This window comes from Elgaria multicarinata, chromosome 8, assembly GCF_023053635.1.
Source record: "Elgaria multicarinata webbii isolate HBS135686 ecotype San Diego chromosome 8, rElgMul1.1.pri, whole genome shotgun sequence".
Classification (NCBI taxonomy): domain Eukaryota; kingdom Metazoa; phylum Chordata; class Lepidosauria; order Squamata; family Anguidae; genus Elgaria; species Elgaria multicarinata.
The window spans coordinates 75,457,185-75,474,489 of NC_086178.1; the positions used below are offsets into that span (position 1 = coordinate 75,457,185).

Consider the following 17,305-nt stretch of genomic DNA (forward strand, 5'->3'; position numbering starts at 1 on the left):
CTTAGAGATGACCTGAAAACAAAAAAGGATACATATGGGAAGTGGAAGGAAGGCTAGGCTACAAAAGAAGAGTACAGACAGGTAGCACAGAAATGCTGAAATGGTGTCAGGAAGACGAAAACTCTGAAAATGAGCTGAGACTAGTGAGGGATGCTAAAAGCAATAAAAAGGCTTTCTTCAGATACGTGAGTAGTAAAAGACAGAGGAAAGAATGGTAGTTCAACTGCTTAATGAGGATGGCAAATTGATAAAAGATGTCAAAGAAAAGGCTGAGGTGTTCAATTCCTACTTTGGCTCAGTCTTCTCCCAAAAGCGAGTCTATGACCACCACCACCCCTGGAAAAAGTAAAGTACAAGCTGAAGGGGCCGGATTGCAGTTTGAGATTGATAAACAAATGGTCAAGGAACACCTAATTTCTTTGAAAGAGTTCAAATCTCCAGGGCCCGATGAACTGCATCCTAAAGTCATGAAGAATCTAGCAGAAGAACTCTCAGAACCACTGTCTATTATCTTTGCAAAATCATGGAAGATGGATGAGGTGCCGGATGACTGGAGGAGGGCTAACATTGTCCCTATCTTCAAAAAGGGCAAAAAGGAGGAACCTGGGAACTACAGACCAGTCAGTCTGACATCCTTCCCTGGGAAAATTTTGGAGCAGATTATAAATCAATCAATCTGTAAGCACCTTGAAATCAATGCAGTGATTACTAGAAGCCAGCATGGATTTGTCAAGAACAAATCCTGTTAGACTAATCGGGTAACCTCCCTTATGGACTGTGGGAATGCTGTGGACATAATATATCTTGACTTCAGCAAAGCTTTTGACAAAGTGTCCCATGATATTCTGATTAACAAACTAGCTAAATGTGGGCTAGATGGAGCAACTATTAGGTGGATCCACAGTTGGCTACCGAATCAGTCTCAAAGAGTGTTTATCAACAGCACCTTCTCAAACTGGGGGGAGGTAACAAGCAGGGTACCGCAGAGCTCAGTCCTGGGCCCAGTGCTCTTCAACGTTTTATTATTGATTTGGCTAAGGAGGTGCAGGGAATGCTTATCAAATTTGCAGATGACACAAAATTGGGTGGGATAGCTAATACCCTGGAAGACAGAAACAAACTTCAATGTGATCTTGATAGGCTGGAACACTGGACTGAAAACAAGAGAATGAAATTTAATAGGGATAAATGCCAAGTTCTACATTTAGGAAAAAGAAACCAAATGCACAGTTACAAGATGGGGGGATACTTGGCTTACCAATACTACAAATGAAAAGGATCTTGGAATTGTTGTAGATCACAAGCTGAATATGAGCCAACAGGGTAATGCAGCTGCAAAAAAAGCAAATGCTATTTTGAGCTGCAGTAATAATAATGGGCTCAAGTTACAGGAAGCCTGATTCCGGCTGGACAATAGGAAAAGCAGTATGACAATGGAACCAATGACCTAGGGAGGTCATGGTGTCTCCCACACTAGAGGCCTTCAAGAAGCAGCTGGACAGCCATCTGTCAGGTATGTTTTGTGTGGATTCCTGCATTGAGCAAAGGGTTGGACTCGATGGCCTTGTAGGCCTCTTCCAACTGTACTATTCTGTGATTCTATGAAATGGCCACCGGACGCTGCAGTTACATCCAAAAAGGGCCTATCTTTGCAAATTGAACTTTCAGTCCTGACAAGGGGCTTTCTAACAAGTGGATCCAAAGATTTAACAGAAAAATTTCTCACACCCAGTTGTGTACATTTGCCTTTTGGTCATAAAACTACTTTGGCTGTAATGGGTCAAGAAGCCCAGAGTCTCCTCCATTGTTGCTCTGTTGGGTTTGGTTTGGTTTTAGAAATACCTTAGAAAGCACATTTATTTTTTATCGGGTGACTAGTTAAATTATGCACTGATTTCAACTTTTTATGTTTGTTGGCTATTTTGCTTCTGCAATTTAAGTGAGGAAGTATCATCTGTATGTTTAATCTGCATCCCCCCCCCCCCCCAGTTATACTCCACCTATGGCCAAACACCTTATTCCACCATCCAAGTTGATTTCTCCAAACAGGAAAGCTACTCTCCATCTTTTTCAACCTAGTCCTGTCTCCATGGAAACTAGAAGGCCAGATATTATACATAGAATACTCCTTTTGCCCTTTGTTAGGGATTCAAATAGCCTGTAACTACATCTTCAGCCGATGAGCAGTATCACACAGAGAAGAAAAACAGGTGTGATTTGAAAAACACTTCAAAAACATGTGAATTTTGTTGTTTTGAATTAATTAATTAAAAAGTTTTTCAAAGTGTTAACTTGAACAGCATTCCTAAGAATGAGAGAAAGTCCACGAGGAAGTCCTTGATAGTAGACCGCTCTCACTCTCTCCCCATCACTAATATGATTGCAATTTATAATGGAGGATGAAAATAAAGTGAGCCCTTAGAATTCTGAATTTCATTTTATCAACTTGAGTAAGGTATTTATTCAGATGTGTTGTATTTGGACAGAAAACTCCCCACATGCCTTAATAAAAACTGCCTGACTAAAGTCGCAGGCATCAATATCGCACATCAGTCAATCAGTGCCATTCTAACAGTGGCTTTTTGTGCATGTAATAGTAGTATTATATACAAATCTAAGAATATGAATAAATTCTGAATAGAAAAACCCTTCTATTATAAAGACTGCATTGAGTTTATACATCCAATTTAAGATAGAATTCAGGTTGATTCTTTAGCATGGCACCTGTAGTTGTGTTTCAACATCTAATCTGATATCCTTGATACTTTGAGAAAGCTGCCACCTTTCTGGCTTTTTCCTTCAGCCTTACAGTGCTCCTCATTGCTCGAAGTGACACCATCTAATGCCGCTCTCCTATCCTTCTTTCCTGCCTTTTCCTGCAAAAACACACTAGCTACATTGCTTTTTCTGGTCTCCAAACACCTCCATGGCTGCTTCTGTGGGTCCCCTGTTGGTCCAAGAGCAGGTAGACAGAAGCAGAGTTTAGAAACATTACTTTTTTTGAACAACTCCCTTTTCCAATCTCTGGACAGAAGTAATAGTGGAATCACTCCGAAAGCAGAAGAAGAAGCATTTCTGGTTTTTGCAGGAGGGGACAGGAGATGGCTGGCATGTTTTTGAAAAAAGAAATGGCAGGAAAAGGAAAGAAAGAGGGCAGGCATGTTTTGAAAAAAAGGGGGCAGGAAAAGCACAGAAGAGATCTGGCACATTTTTGCAAAATAGGTGGGGAAAGGAGAGAAAGGGCTGGCATGATTTTTGCAAAAAAAAAAAAAAAGGTACGAACTGTTTTGCATAATGAACACCTCTAGAGGCTCTGCCCACCAAGGCTCTTCCGAGTGGCTGCTAAGGTTACTGGTGGGGTAGAGGAGACAAAGACTGGGTTTGGACGACACAATAGTCAACAGTTTATTAAATAGTCCATGCTAGACTAAATAGTCCAGCATTCGCTATTGTGTCGTCTGTTTGGCAAAAAACACCCCACGGTTGGTTATTTTCTAAAAATAATCAACTTTGCCGTTCCCAGGAATGTGCATGTCCCTTTTCCCCGCCCCCACCACGGAGGGAAAGTGCTGGCAGTTGGGGATGCTAGAAACTCTTGCTGCTGCTTCAGAGTGGCAAGAGCTCCATGCGTCCCCCATCGCCAACTGCCAGCACTTTGCAGCGAACAGAGGAGTGAGTGCATCCTCCTGTGCCCCGTCCTGCGTTCCCTGTTAGTTTCAAGGCGGAAAGAGCTGTCAACGTCAGCTCTTTCCGCACTCAGCCTCGAAACTAATGGGAATAGACGTGTTGTGGATGAATACCATGCCTGGTCTGGGTATGGTATTCATTCACACCACAAGCATCCTGTCCTATTAGTTTTGACACTGAGGCCAGAAAGAGCTGACAGCTCTCTCTGGTCTCGGCATCAAAACACATGGGAAAGGCACGATGCAGAGGAATAACATCCACGGAGGGCTGCACTGCAGGTGCTGCTGCAGCAACAAGGAGAGGGGGCGGGAAGAGAAGCTCCCCTGCCTCCTTGTTGCTGGAGTGGCATCTGGGGCACATGTCCCTCCACAGCTGCCACAGCCTGAACCAGCGGCTGTGGAGGGACATGCACTGCAGGCACTGTTGCAGCAACAACGAAGCGGGGGAGCAGGGAGGAGATCTTTCCCCTGGTTCTGGCCACGGCAACCACAGAGGGACACGTGTCATGCCATGGCCACAAGAACCAGGGGACCAATCTCCTCCCCACCAGTTCAGGCTGTGGCACCTGTGGGGGGTGCTGCTGCAGCAACAAGAAGGAAGGGAAGCCCCTCTCTGCCCCTCTCCACAGAATGGCGGCACCCAGATACAGTAAGGGGGAACCAGTGCTACCATTCAGTGGAGACGGCAGAGGGAGGGAGAGGAATAGCCAACCCTGCCCTTATAGCATACTCAATGGATGATTTATTAACATGTCGTCCAAGTGTAACATGCAATTAGTCATCCGTGGAGTGGCCTATGAGGGCAGGGTTGGCTGATGTGTCATCCGAACGCGCCCAAACGAAGCTGCAGACACACTGATTGTGTTGACCAGGTTGATGAGGGAAGGGGCTCTGTGTGCTTTTTGCTGCCTATGTGTAGAGCTGCTTGCCCTGACTTCTCTCCTTGCTTGCTTCTGCCTCTCCTCCCTCACCCCTCCAGCTAGGAGTTTTCTGATGCATCTAGGACTGCAGGAGCTGGTGAATGCCCCCTTGGACTGAGGCGGAAGGAGAGAGCTCTCAGCAGGGAAGCTTTTGGGATTCCCTTTCCCACATCTTCCTCCAGGCAACCAACCCCCCTCCCCCAATGCCATTTTGCTCCTCATTCCATGACTGAGCAGAAGTCTCTAACCTTGAGAACTGTGTTAGGTTTGGAGAGAGCTCCAAAATAGTTTTATTGGTTAAGGTACATTTCAGGAAGGGAGATGGGGCACCCCACCCCATATTACATCAAGAATGGTGTGAAAGGGAGCGAGAGAGCACTGGGTAATATGATGCAGCATCCAAGCACCACCAACCCAGTGAGACCTTTTTACCACAATCACTCCAAGCACACAGGGTCTCCCCACATCCTGATTGGTTGGCAGTGTGGTATATTTTGGGGAGCCAGCTTCATGGCAACAGCATATCCTCTTGCCCCAGATTCAAAGTGTGGCCGTCTTTAGGCACTGAACAGTTAATGCGGCCTCCATGTGTCAGAAGGCTGGGGACCCATGTAAACGCTTTGAGATGGCAAAACCTGAAAACTTATTCCCTATAGAGATTCATAAAGCATGCAGCTGCAGATGGACATCCTTCTCTCCCCCTCCCTGCCCCCCCTCTCTCTTTCTTTCTCAGCCGAACATGGCGAGGGGAGGAAAAAGGCAGTGTTGTGTTTCCTGCCTTTTGAGTAGCCATGCATAAGATTGCTGTTTTAATGAATTTATTGAATGAAGTAGACAGTTTTGGGAAACTGGGTTGACAAGGAGCTGCTGTCACCCAACCCCTTGCCCCATCAGTTCATTTTTCTGTGTTGATGTTGTTTTCCATATATTTATCTCTTCCAACTAACAGCAGCTATGAGGTAAATGAGGCTCAGAATGAGGACATGAGCAAAACATTCTTAAGAAACCCTGGGTTAAACAAGCCCATATGTTGGACACCATTGCCTAATCACCTACCTGGGCGTGGCCTGTTGTCATCCATGGCTTGTTGGAGGAGGAAAGAACCTTCTAATAACCCAACAAAAGACCATGGGTTATTGGAGGGTTATTTCCCATCCAGTAAGCCATGCCACCCAGATTTGGTTGACACAAGAAGCCATGCTCAGGCAGGTGACTAGGCAAATGGTGCCCGGCATGTGCTGTGACTTAAACAAGCTACTATGGAATGACCTACCAGTTAAAATGCACCTGTTGGCATCTTTGAATGTCTTTAAGCAGACATTAAAGACTTTATTATTCTGTCAGGCCTTTCCTTTTCAGAATCTTATTGCTGAGCATTATATATTGTCTTTATGCTGTATGGTTTTATTGTTTAATCTTTTAAAATTGTTTTAACATTTTTATGCTACCTATGATATTTTATTGATTGTTTTTATCTTGTTGAAATTGTTTTAACTTTGTATCCTGCCTAGGGTATTTTGTAAATAGGTGGGGTATAATTTGAAATAATAATAATAATAATAATAATAATAATAATAATAATAATAATAATGATGATGATGATGTTGTTGTTGTTTCATTTGCCAAGCTTTATCTAACTTGGTTTAACTCAATTTGTGTGTAATTATAATTACAAATAATATTGATAGAGCAAAGGTGCCTGAGAAAAGAATGTCAAAGGTATAAAGTAAATAGCTGTCATCTGTTGAGCTTCAAATCTCTGTGCTGCTTTAATTATTTTAGTTTCCCATGTCAATGTACATACGAAACTTTGTTCTAGTGTGAAATGTTTTGGATGTGTAATCCTTGAGATTATGTTAAATAAGTCTGGATGGTGTTCATAAATCATACTACTGAAGGAATTTGTCTATAACTTTAGGATTCTGGGCAAATGTTAATGATGGGTCTTCAGAATTAAATTTGGAAGAGGTCTTAATTTTATATCCTTCATGAAATAGGTGGTAATCCTGAGTTTTTTTAAAGTGTGCTGTCAGTTGTGCTTTGGGCAAATTGGTAGAGGCTTTTCTTTTTGAAATTAGACAAAATCTATTACAGGTTTCTAGTGCAGTTTTTTCACATCATCAAAATTCATATAGTTTTGATTTGTATAAGTGCTGTCAAAAATATTTAACGCCAGACTCCTTGTTTGATCTCCATTTTGTGTGAGTGTCATTATCTTTTAACTCCGTCCTATCACAAAAATAAATATTTTGTTTTGTTTTAAAAGATTTAGACAGCAATTCTATGCTCACTTTTCTGGGAGTAAGCCCCATTGAACACGATGACACTTAATTTTTTGTAAACATACATAAGATTGCACAGTTAGGCTGCACATATGTATACATACCTAGGTATACATTCTATTCGACACTACAACTTAGTTTGAATTAACATGTGTAGGATCTCCCTCTTCAGAGTAGTAAAATCAATTTTTCAGCCTGCTACAACATTTTTTAAAAAAATATTCTTAACACTTTTGGACTTTTGAATAAGAATGCTGAGATAGCATGCGGTTTCTATGAATACTTACATACTTAGCAACTAAGAAGCCTATATATGAGAACTATTTGTTCTGAATTTTTTGCTACATATTCATAGGCTTTGATTTTGATACACTGTAACAGGTGTAAGGACATTTATTGTGTAATATCTGCTTATTTGGCTGCTCTTTAGATACCATTCAAATGCAGGAAAAACTTCTTTGCGGAATAACATTTAAATGACCCAATCACACATGCGGGGTCCAGTCATGTATGTGTGTGTGTGTGTGTTTCCCATGGAATCAGCACCCACCCTTCCTGACTAGTGATTCTATGGGGAAACCTATGCTACCCGTCCAACTAACTTAAAAAAAAAAAATCTCCCTCTAGTTAGGTCTCTGAGCCCATCTGGAGTAGCTGTGCTGGGGTGAGGTGGGGAGGCCATAGGATTTTGTGTATCCTAGCCTTTCCTCTGCCTTCCCGCTGGAATTCCCCCTTTCCTACCACTACGAGGTCATCTGAGGCCACTTTTGTGACCTTGGAAAGCAGACACTGTGGTTCTCTCCACAGAAATTGCAAAAGGGCAGTGGGAAGGATCACATGTTGGAATCTCCCTCCTGAAGTCATACCAGTTTCTATAGCTTCGGGAAGGGAAATCCAGGAACCATAGGATTGCACCCTAAGTCTATTAGGCACAGGCTGGTTAAGAATCTCTAGATCTGCAATTTAACATCAAAGGGCAAAATCAGGTCTCTAACATTAAATCCTGCAGAATTCATGCTTTCATATAAAGAGAAGGAAATGCTATGTTTCTAGCCCTAAGGCATCACAGAAATACGTCTGAAAATAGTTTCTGTGGTGGGAAAAGAACTTAGAAAACAGAAAGAATCTTGTATGATTTCTAGAGGTCAGAGGATGAAATTGCTCTTAGAACAACTGTTTTGTTATCATATGTGTATCCTGCCCTTTTCTCTAAGGAGCTCAGGGTAGCTTACCTGAGATTCTCATTTAATCAAAACAATGTGAGTTGGGTATATTGAGAGGTAGGAATCAGGCAAAGGCCAGAGAGTGAGCTTCCTGGCTGAGCAGGGATTGGAACCCAAGTCTCCTTAATCTAGATCCAACACTCAAACCACTATACTACCATTTCCTTCTTATACCTCATTTTCTGTCCCTCTGGCTTATGAGCCTGTTCCAGAGCTACTGTCTTCACGCCCTGCTTGTAAGCATTCCAAAGTCACCTGCACAATTTTGCTCACAAACGATTACTACAGCTGTCTGGTGACTTGCACATTTGTCTCTTATCCCAAGTTGCAATGTTCGTGACTGGGGGGGGGGGGGGCGCAGCTATAATGCCTATCTTTATATTTTGGTGATTTATCCTGGAGGTTAATATTAACTATGACTTGAAAGAAGGGCAAGAAGTGGAAAAGTAGAAGGGAGAGGGAGAGGGAGAGGGAGGGAGGGGGGGGCTGATTCACATGTCCAGGGGAACCTCTCATATTGGGATCATGCAGCATGCTCAGTCACACTGCCTGATCACTCCTGCTTGGCTCCTCAGCAAATAGGAGCAGCTAAACAAACCACAGACCCTCTGTCTTCTATTTGTTTTATTGTGAAGTTAAAACCAGAGGTTCTGGCTTGTCTTTGCTCAAACAAGCTAGACTCATAAGCCAACAACACGCCATGGCTTAGGATTGTTTAAGGAGAGATAAACTAGACGCTCCAGTTTGGATGTCAAGATTAACAAACCATGGGCATTGGGTCTGTGGTTTGTTTAGCCACTCCCTCTGCAGGAGAAGGCAAGTGGGAGAGATCAAGCACCAGCATGCTTGCTTGATCATGATAAGCCAGGATTCTCCAGAACCCTGGCTTACCATTAAGCATGAATTGAGCCAATGTGACCCATGTTTCAAAAGCCTTTTGCCCTCTTAAAAATGTAACAGTAGGGCAGCATTCAGAAGGTGCATTTTGTACTCTCCTCACTTTTTCCTGTGTTAAAAAACGTGGCAAAAAACCCCTAAGATGCTCTTATTATTAAGAACCCTAGGAAAACAAATATGTGCTGAAGTACTGAAATGATTGCTTGTAAAACAGCTTTCAGACCCTCCTTAAAATCTACTTCGTCTAAATTTTCCTTGGGCACTCCATTATCCCCAATACTTCATAAGGGCTAGCTCACAGTTCCTTATCTATATTTGCATTGCCTTCAGAGAAAGAAAGAAAGAAAGAAAGAAAGAAAGAAAGAAAGAAAGAAAGAAAGAAAGTTATTAACATATAAACAAAACAAAAAAGCAACTAAAGAGAAAACCATATAAACTTTAAAAGTTCAACCAAAGGGGAAGAACAGAAACAAAGAAATTCAAGACTTTGAATGGTGCTGTTTTTAAAAAAGCAATCTATGGCTTTAACAAATAAAACTAAAGTCTTTATTACAAACTTTAAATAAGGCCCATCTTCTTACTCTTAGTTATGTGTAGCTACTCCCCCCCCCAACATTGTATAAATTAACTGTGCCAATAATTTAGTAAGACTGGGGATATTAAAAGTAAATGGAATTTCCATACTAGGGCTTGTGAAACAATATGTGAAATGATAAACTATGAAATAATGTTTTAGGAGAAAATCCAAGTACTCATTTATCTTGGGAATAGTACAGCACTCCCTTGGGCTGTTTTAACAATGGCTGCTTGAAATGGCTGCGCTTTCCACTTGGAGAGCCAAAGTATAAAAGATGGCAGAGAGAGAGAGATCTGTTTGGGCTGGTATTTCTCTAAAAAGATTTTGCCCTTTGAATGTTTATTATATTCTTAGCCATAGTTAAATTCAATTTAATTATGAATGAATTCTGTTGGCTTGTATTTGAGGCTTAGTTGCTGATAGTGATTCATGAATGAGCTATCTAGAAACGGTAAACACCATGCACTATTTATTCATATTGACAGTGTCTTGACATAATTCTGTTTCATTGAAAGTTTAGAATTGGGCTGAGAAGCTAATTTCTATAGAATTCTATTATGTAGGATTCTATTGTTTGGTGAAAACAGTTGTTTTTGTCATCCATGTTTGCTGGCTCTTACAGTTTCTCCACCACCATACCTTGGGATGACTTCACACATGAATATACAGCACCATGTTTTCAACATCACATAAAAATGTGCCTGTGTGAATTGGCCACCACAGATAGCTTTCATAATGATTCACATCATTTCAAAAACAGTGCATTTAATGGAAGCACTTCATATATGCATCTGCAAGTCATGGAGTTTATGAGTCATCACATAATGCAATGTCAACTCATGCACGTGCATGTGTGAAACAGTCTTTTCAAAAGTACTTCTTTCTGATTCCATAAATGCCTCACTATTATTAGAAAACCATTTGGATGTATTCCAATCCATTTCTGTTGGTGACGTAGTCCAATAAGGGGGTCTTGAGTGCATTTTAGTAAATGAAAATTGAACCAGCTGCACTGATGTTAATGTGCTGACCAATAAAACTGATGGGGAGGAGAGAAAAAGTAAACATTTTTTACTTATACAACTCTGAGATTAATATGCCAGACAATATTATGCAAAAGTATGCACACAATATGAATTTGCTTGGGAAATGTTTGTCTAAAGTCAGACATTTTTCTTTCTTTAGATCAACTGATTAGCTTTTTGCTCCACGTATACAGCATTATTGTTACTCTTTCTGAAAGCTGTAAGTGGTACAGGAAACAGGTTTTCATAGTGTTGATGTGCCACAGAAAAAGCATCTGACCATGTTCTGTATAATTAATGATGAATCTAAGGACTTCAAGATATGTAAATGTGAATATTAGATTACTTGTAACCTTGCATGCTGTCATGTAACTGTGTCTTATTTGTAAATCCATGTCACCTCTCCAGGTTTGCAGAAACGCCCTAAATAATAATAATAATAATAAGGATAATAATGCATTAAGGTCCTTAAGACTGAAATCCAATTACTATTTACCTGGGAGTAAGTCCTATTGAAATCAATGGGACTTACTTGTGAAAAGCCATGATAGTGTTGTGATGAAAAACCCTTAATTCTGAAGTACTTAAGCAAGTGACTACCCTGTTTACAGCAGGGGAAGAGTTAGAGTCCTACTTGGAATTTATTTTATTTTTTAATTTTTAAGCCAGTCCCCCTTCTTCAGTTTCAACAGTATCTCGTCATGTGATATAAAGGGATACATGTCCATAGCCACACCAGACATGTGAAGTAGTTGTATCGTTTTTTGGATACTGGCATACATTATTTACTACTCCCATACCTATTATCCACAGTAGATTTTTACAGTACCCTATTTCTTCGATTCTAAGACGCACTTTTTTCCCATATAAACATCTCTAAAAATGGGGTGCGTCTTAGAATCGCGGGTGTGTCTTAGGTTTTTTTTTTCTGTTGGTGGTACTGAAATTAGTGTGCGTCTTACAATCTATGGCGTCTTACAATCAAAGAAATACGGTAATTCATTAAGCTGTGCTTGTGGTGTTGCAGAAAACTACACATGTAAAATGCATTTTTTGACATGCAGTTATCTTGTGAACCCATTTATGCCAACTAGCCCTTCTTTAGACAAGGAAATTATTGAAATTGCTCTGATTTGCCACAGTTCAATGACTTTGTGAGACTGCCCTTACATTTTGAATACAAGTTTTTGTCAAAAGATTAAGTTTCAGTAACTTCACTATCAGCTTGGATGTAACCAAGGGCAAATGTCTAATGGTGTTATATAGTAATTTGTTCTGTAATAATCTGAAGAAAATCATTTTAAAATAATATTTACTTAATGCACACGAGTATTGTTGAATTTGAATTGCAAAGCAACAGGATAATGATTTCTGGAGATATGGGAAAGAACAGCAAAAAGACTTCAAAATTTGAAGGGGAGAGTGTTCCTTGTGGCCTCAAATTGGGGAAAGGGGGTTGGACAGAAAATAAATGACTTCCTTTCTCTTTCAGACTGAGTGACATACTAATATGGTTACATACCTAGTTTACACTGTTGCAAATCTCTTTGATCCCAGGATCAAAATAGTGATCAGAAGACAAGAAGTGTTCTTGAATAACTGCATTACTAAACACTACTAACTAAGCAACACAAGGACTTGATGTTGAAAATGACTTTAAAATATACTGAACATATTCAGGTATTTGGTGCAGGAATGCAATCTGGTAGTCTGCCAAGCATAGTGCTCATGCAATATGGTGGCAAGGGTTGATACGACATGGACTCTGGCTTCTTTTGCTTTATACTTGCCTCAGATTCTGTATCAACTAGAAGAAAGTGATGAATGCTTGAAAATACATACATGAAACCAAGAGGTCAAACTAACATGCGAAAGACTTAAGAAGCTTTTTTTTTAAGTCCATGAATCTCAAAGTTCAGACTAAGCTATGGATCTTTCAGTCATGGATTCAGAGTCTGAGAAATAAACTTGAGTTATGTTATGATTTTCAAGAAAGTATTATTTACTGGGAAACAGATACTTATATACTAGATAAAATTATAATCCTTATTTATCTACAGTTACTATGACTCATGCTGACTGTGTATGACAGTGGAAGATCATTGAACTCTTCAACAGTATTATAAAGTGTAACAATATCCAAATATTATATTTGGATATTATATTAAATATTACATATCCTTAATTACATTATGTCTTTATTTTTTGAGCTTTTTCTCTTTAAAAACCCATTCATTTCTTCTGTTTGTGCACGATATTGAGACTTACTACATAATGCTGAGGTTTACTACAATGATGATGGTTTCTACTTTCAACATTTTAACCTTATGTGATATATTTCATGTTCTTAAGTCATATATATCCCCCCACCCCACCTCTACCACACTTCTATATAAGGAAAACCAGGAAAAAAGGTTGTCTCCTCTGCTTGCTAATTTACATATCTAACCACCCTGTCATAGCTTTGTTGCTCATGTGCTTTATCTATCATTGGTTGTTTGGGCTTCATAATATCATTGGCTGATTTCAATTTGGCTTTTCCAGATTCTAGTTTTGACATCAGTTAGTTAACTTGCAAAATCAGAGATGTTTCTGCAAGCGTGGTGCCTGTTAGTTTAATGAACAAACTTGTGCACTGAATGTTAAACAGTTTAAATGCTTTTCCCTTGGATCAGTAACTAATGGCTTCTTTATTGATTATCATTATTCTTACTGTTCAACCAGATCTTTGTTAGCATATTTATAACTAAGGGCTACTGTTTTCCTGAAAGGAGAAGCTATTCATTTTGTTCATATTTTTATTTAAATGAAGGGATAACTGTATAGCATTTTAATCAAGGCTCCAATAATATCCAATGTCATACAAGAACACAGTTATAATATAAGTTCAGATCTTATAATATTGATTTATAATCAGTTCAGTAGAACACCATACAGGACACTGTAGCATGCTATGCACTGATTTTCTATGTTTTTAAAAACATTATGCAAGTGTAAGTACTTTAGCAATACTCCCAATATACAACCTATTAGATGTACTAATGTTATATTTACAAAGCAAGTCATTAATCTACTTATATGCAGGAGTATAAAATAAATGCTAAAACAAAACCAAGCATCATTTCAAATGTTGCTTTTCCATCTAAATTCTTTTTAATAGCAAAGCTCATAAAATAACATAATATGCCTCTTCTTTGTTTTCATGCTTATTAAAATACTAAAATGGATAAAATACTGTGACTATGTGCAATATATTGGAATGATCACATCATGTGATATCTATTTGGTAGTTTTTCATCTAGCATCTTGATGTTAACCTTGATATGCACAGAATATAAATACGAAAGGTATGCACTCTGGAATGTGTACACAATCCATCATATGTGGTATATGTATACCAATGCTTTCTGTGTGCTTTTGCTTTGCAATATATCTTAACAGCAGGTGGAAATTTGGAAAATAATTTTAAAAGCTGTCTTCTGCAATTGGGGTAGGAGAGGAATGGATCTTTCCAAACTTCCTAGTTCCGGTTCTTAATGAGTTAAATACTCTCTACTATGCCTGTGTAGGATTTAAGCTGTTTAGACAAACAAGGTCGAATTTAAACCGCTTCACTGCCCAATGTAGCTTTGTAATACAAGAAGAGGGGCTGCTGTTCCTTTGGGACAGACCTCTTGAGCTACATCTACACAAATATAGCATTTTGTTCCAGGGCTTTCCAGAGTGTAAAGAACAGCCAGAAGCTTATCTTTAAACCCTTCAGCTTTCTCCCCCCACCCCTCCACCCCCCCCCCCCCAAAAATCCAGGCTGGCAAGCTGCAATCTTTTTTGACCCGTTATTATTGGAGCTCGCTCTAGCGTTTTATTAAGTAGATAGGCCGAGGTCACAGGAGAGGATTTTTATTCGAGTGCTAACGACGCAAGGCGGAAACCCCCGTCAGCATGAGGCAGCAGGACGCAAGGTCCCAACGAGATGGCCCCTTTGACTTTGGAGCCTGGTGTGCGCTATTGCCCTTTGTCTCGTTCGCCTGATGCGGTTTAAGAAGGCTACCTATTTAAACATGTTGAAAGGAGACACAGAATGTGCTGGGGATGGGGAGCGTTAAATCACAAGCCATTGTTTTCAGCGCAGCATACTTCCCTCCAAAAGCCAACAGTTTCAAAACCTACATAACTGTGTGTGTGTGTGTGTGAGAGAGAGAGAGAGAGAGGGAGGGAAGGAGGGAGAGAGAGAGACGTACTCCACCGCACTGCAAGTTATGGACAAGGATGTCTGCTTGTAGTATAATCCATTATCATGCAGATCAGATTACAATCTCTTCGCTGGGAAAGGGAGGGGTGGTGTGGGGAGGGGGTGTCATTCTTTAGAACCAATAACCTGGAGTACTTAGTTTGAAATCAACCCCCGGTGGAAACAGCAACACTTCCACCTGAGCACTTTAGCAGCTTCCCGTAACTAATAGTGACCCGTGCAAGGTGTCTTTCTGGTATTTTTCTAGAACGTTGACATTCTAGGACATGTGGAGTGTTAATACACCTAGCTACCCCTCCTCCCCCGCACATCTAATGTGAAACTTATAAGATGCAATCGCGATTGCAAGCAGCTACGTACTATTGCATAACACTATTCTTCCCCCCTCCCCTTATTAAAAAAAAGGCTTTTCATATTTGCTCACACTTCTCCCGGTGAAGTTTTAATTAGGCAGCCATGGTAACTCACTATTTTCATGAAGCCTCTTTCCAGCGAGATGCTGAGGGTTGTCAGGCACTCTGATCCCTCTGGAATTTGTGGGCTGATTTGCAGTGCGATGCTTACCTTATTACGCTTCCTTACAAATAAGTAAAGGTCTGTGCAGTTCCTTTACGATGATGCATCTCTCCCGGCTCACTTCTGCAAGCTTGCAGAGCAACGATCCACTCTTGTAAGAGCATCTGCTGCAAGATAACACCCCAAGGATTTATTTTTATTTTATTTTATTTTTTTAAAAAAGATCTTGCTTCCCGGAGACTTGATCACCGCTGACCACCACCACCGCCGCCTGCTCTTCCTCCTCCTCCTCCTCGTTAGATTTCGCAGTGAAACATTAATTCAACCGTGACTGGTTGAGGCAATTGTAGCTGGAGTAGCAGCAGAAGCCGCGCAGTCCTGAAAATGTCCTCATTTACTGCAATTGCCTTCAGTGAGATCTCAGATCCGATTAAAAAATCAAAATAAGAGGGAGGGAGGCGAAAAGGGGGGTGGCGGGGAACCTCTCGGCAGCCCCCGTTTCAACCCTGGCTTGCCAGATCTGTTCACTTTGAAGCATTCTCTGTAGTCCCTCCTGTCTTGCAGGCAGAGGATTCGGGCAAGCTCAATTCCCTCCTACTTTGGGGGATGCACGAGAGAACGGGGCGCGTGTGCTGTTTCGCTGGCGCTTGCTCGCTGTGCGCGCGTGTGCCTCTCGCCGGAGGAGAGACGGGAACTGGCGCGGGTTCTCCGCTAGGGAGAGTTCTCGTGTTCCCGCTGATGCAGGCGGGCTGTGGCCGGGAACTTGTTGAGTTTTAGCAAGCAGCCCTTCAGCGAATAGGCTCTCACAGAAAGAGAGCTGGCGATAGCAGGGAGAGGAGGGGCGGTCCGTGAGCTTCTTGATCACCTTGGAAATTGGAGGGGGGGGGGGGAAGAGAGGAAATGGTCTTATCTAGAAAGGTTCTTGACTGACTGCTTCCTTTGTTTTTATGTGTTATTGCTGTCATTACAATTTAAATACAGTTTCTTGTCAGTGTGTGTGTATGTGTTAATCTCCCTCTCTCACTCGTCTGAATCCGAGAGAGCTACAGCCAATTAGCATTTCTGATTATAGCTTGAATCTGTATGCAAAGCAGCCATTTATTATTTATTTGCATTTAGTTTCTGAAAGTTCTAGAACTAAACCTGCCCGGCTGAGACGCCTTGTCATGCGGAGGATCCTCTCTGAATCCCAGTCGTACATGAAGCGGTGGGTCGCTGTTGCACATTCTCAGCGCCCTTCTTCTTCAGGGTTCAAGGGTTGAGTTTTATCAATATTGGATACAACATAAACATAGGGTGGGTGGGTTAGGATTGTTTTCCCACCAGTTTTATACACCTTGTAGAAAGGTAGTCAAGTGTGGGATTTAAAACAACAGAAGCAGCACAGCAAGACCCGTCAAGTCAGTAAACTGCATAATTTAATGAACAATCCCAGATTACCTTTAATTTTCTAGCAAGACTTATTGCTGCCAGAGGCAACGAGTTCCAAAGCATATTTACTTAGATGTATATCTGGTTGAGTTCAATGTGACTTCTAGCAAGTGAATTTAAGATTGCACCTTTAATATTGTGGCTGTGGATTTGAGCGTGGCATATTGTGCATATTAAATAAATTGGGAAGATTAATGTATGCAAATTCATTCTGCTTGCAGAATTTCTGGTTGCATGAGGTTTGTTGGTGAGTGTATTTTATTTACTAGAAATCTAATTCTGCATTTAAGACATAGAGCAGTCTTCTCAATCTGTGCTTGAACTTTGAAAGCAGTGGGCAATGATCATTGCCTTTGATCATTGATGCTGGGTTGGGTGTGCAGAATACAGAGACTGTGTCCAGGGCTGGTGCCAGACTATTTTGCGCCCTAGGTAGTTGAGCTGCTTTCACCCACCCCAGCGTACCTAGGCACAGGGTGCCATTTCGCCTGCCCAG

General features: G+C 40.9%; 2 protein-coding genes across 2 annotated transcripts in view; one reads left to right on the plus strand and one right to left on the minus strand.

Annotated features, from left to right (window-relative positions):
* INSYN2A (inhibitory synaptic factor 2A) overlaps window positions 1-15,467 on the minus strand; it is a 66,418-nt gene extending 50,951 nt beyond the window's left edge. The window contains exon 1 of the mRNA XM_063131596.1: window positions 15,427-15,467. The gene's annotated coding sequence lies outside the window, so the exon portion shown is untranslated. The remainder of the gene's footprint in view (window positions 1-15,426) is intronic.
* DOCK1 (dedicator of cytokinesis 1) overlaps window positions 1-17,305 on the plus strand; it is a 427,979-nt gene that overhangs the window by 184,103 nt on the left and 226,571 nt on the right. The gene's annotated exons all lie outside the window — the stretch shown is intronic.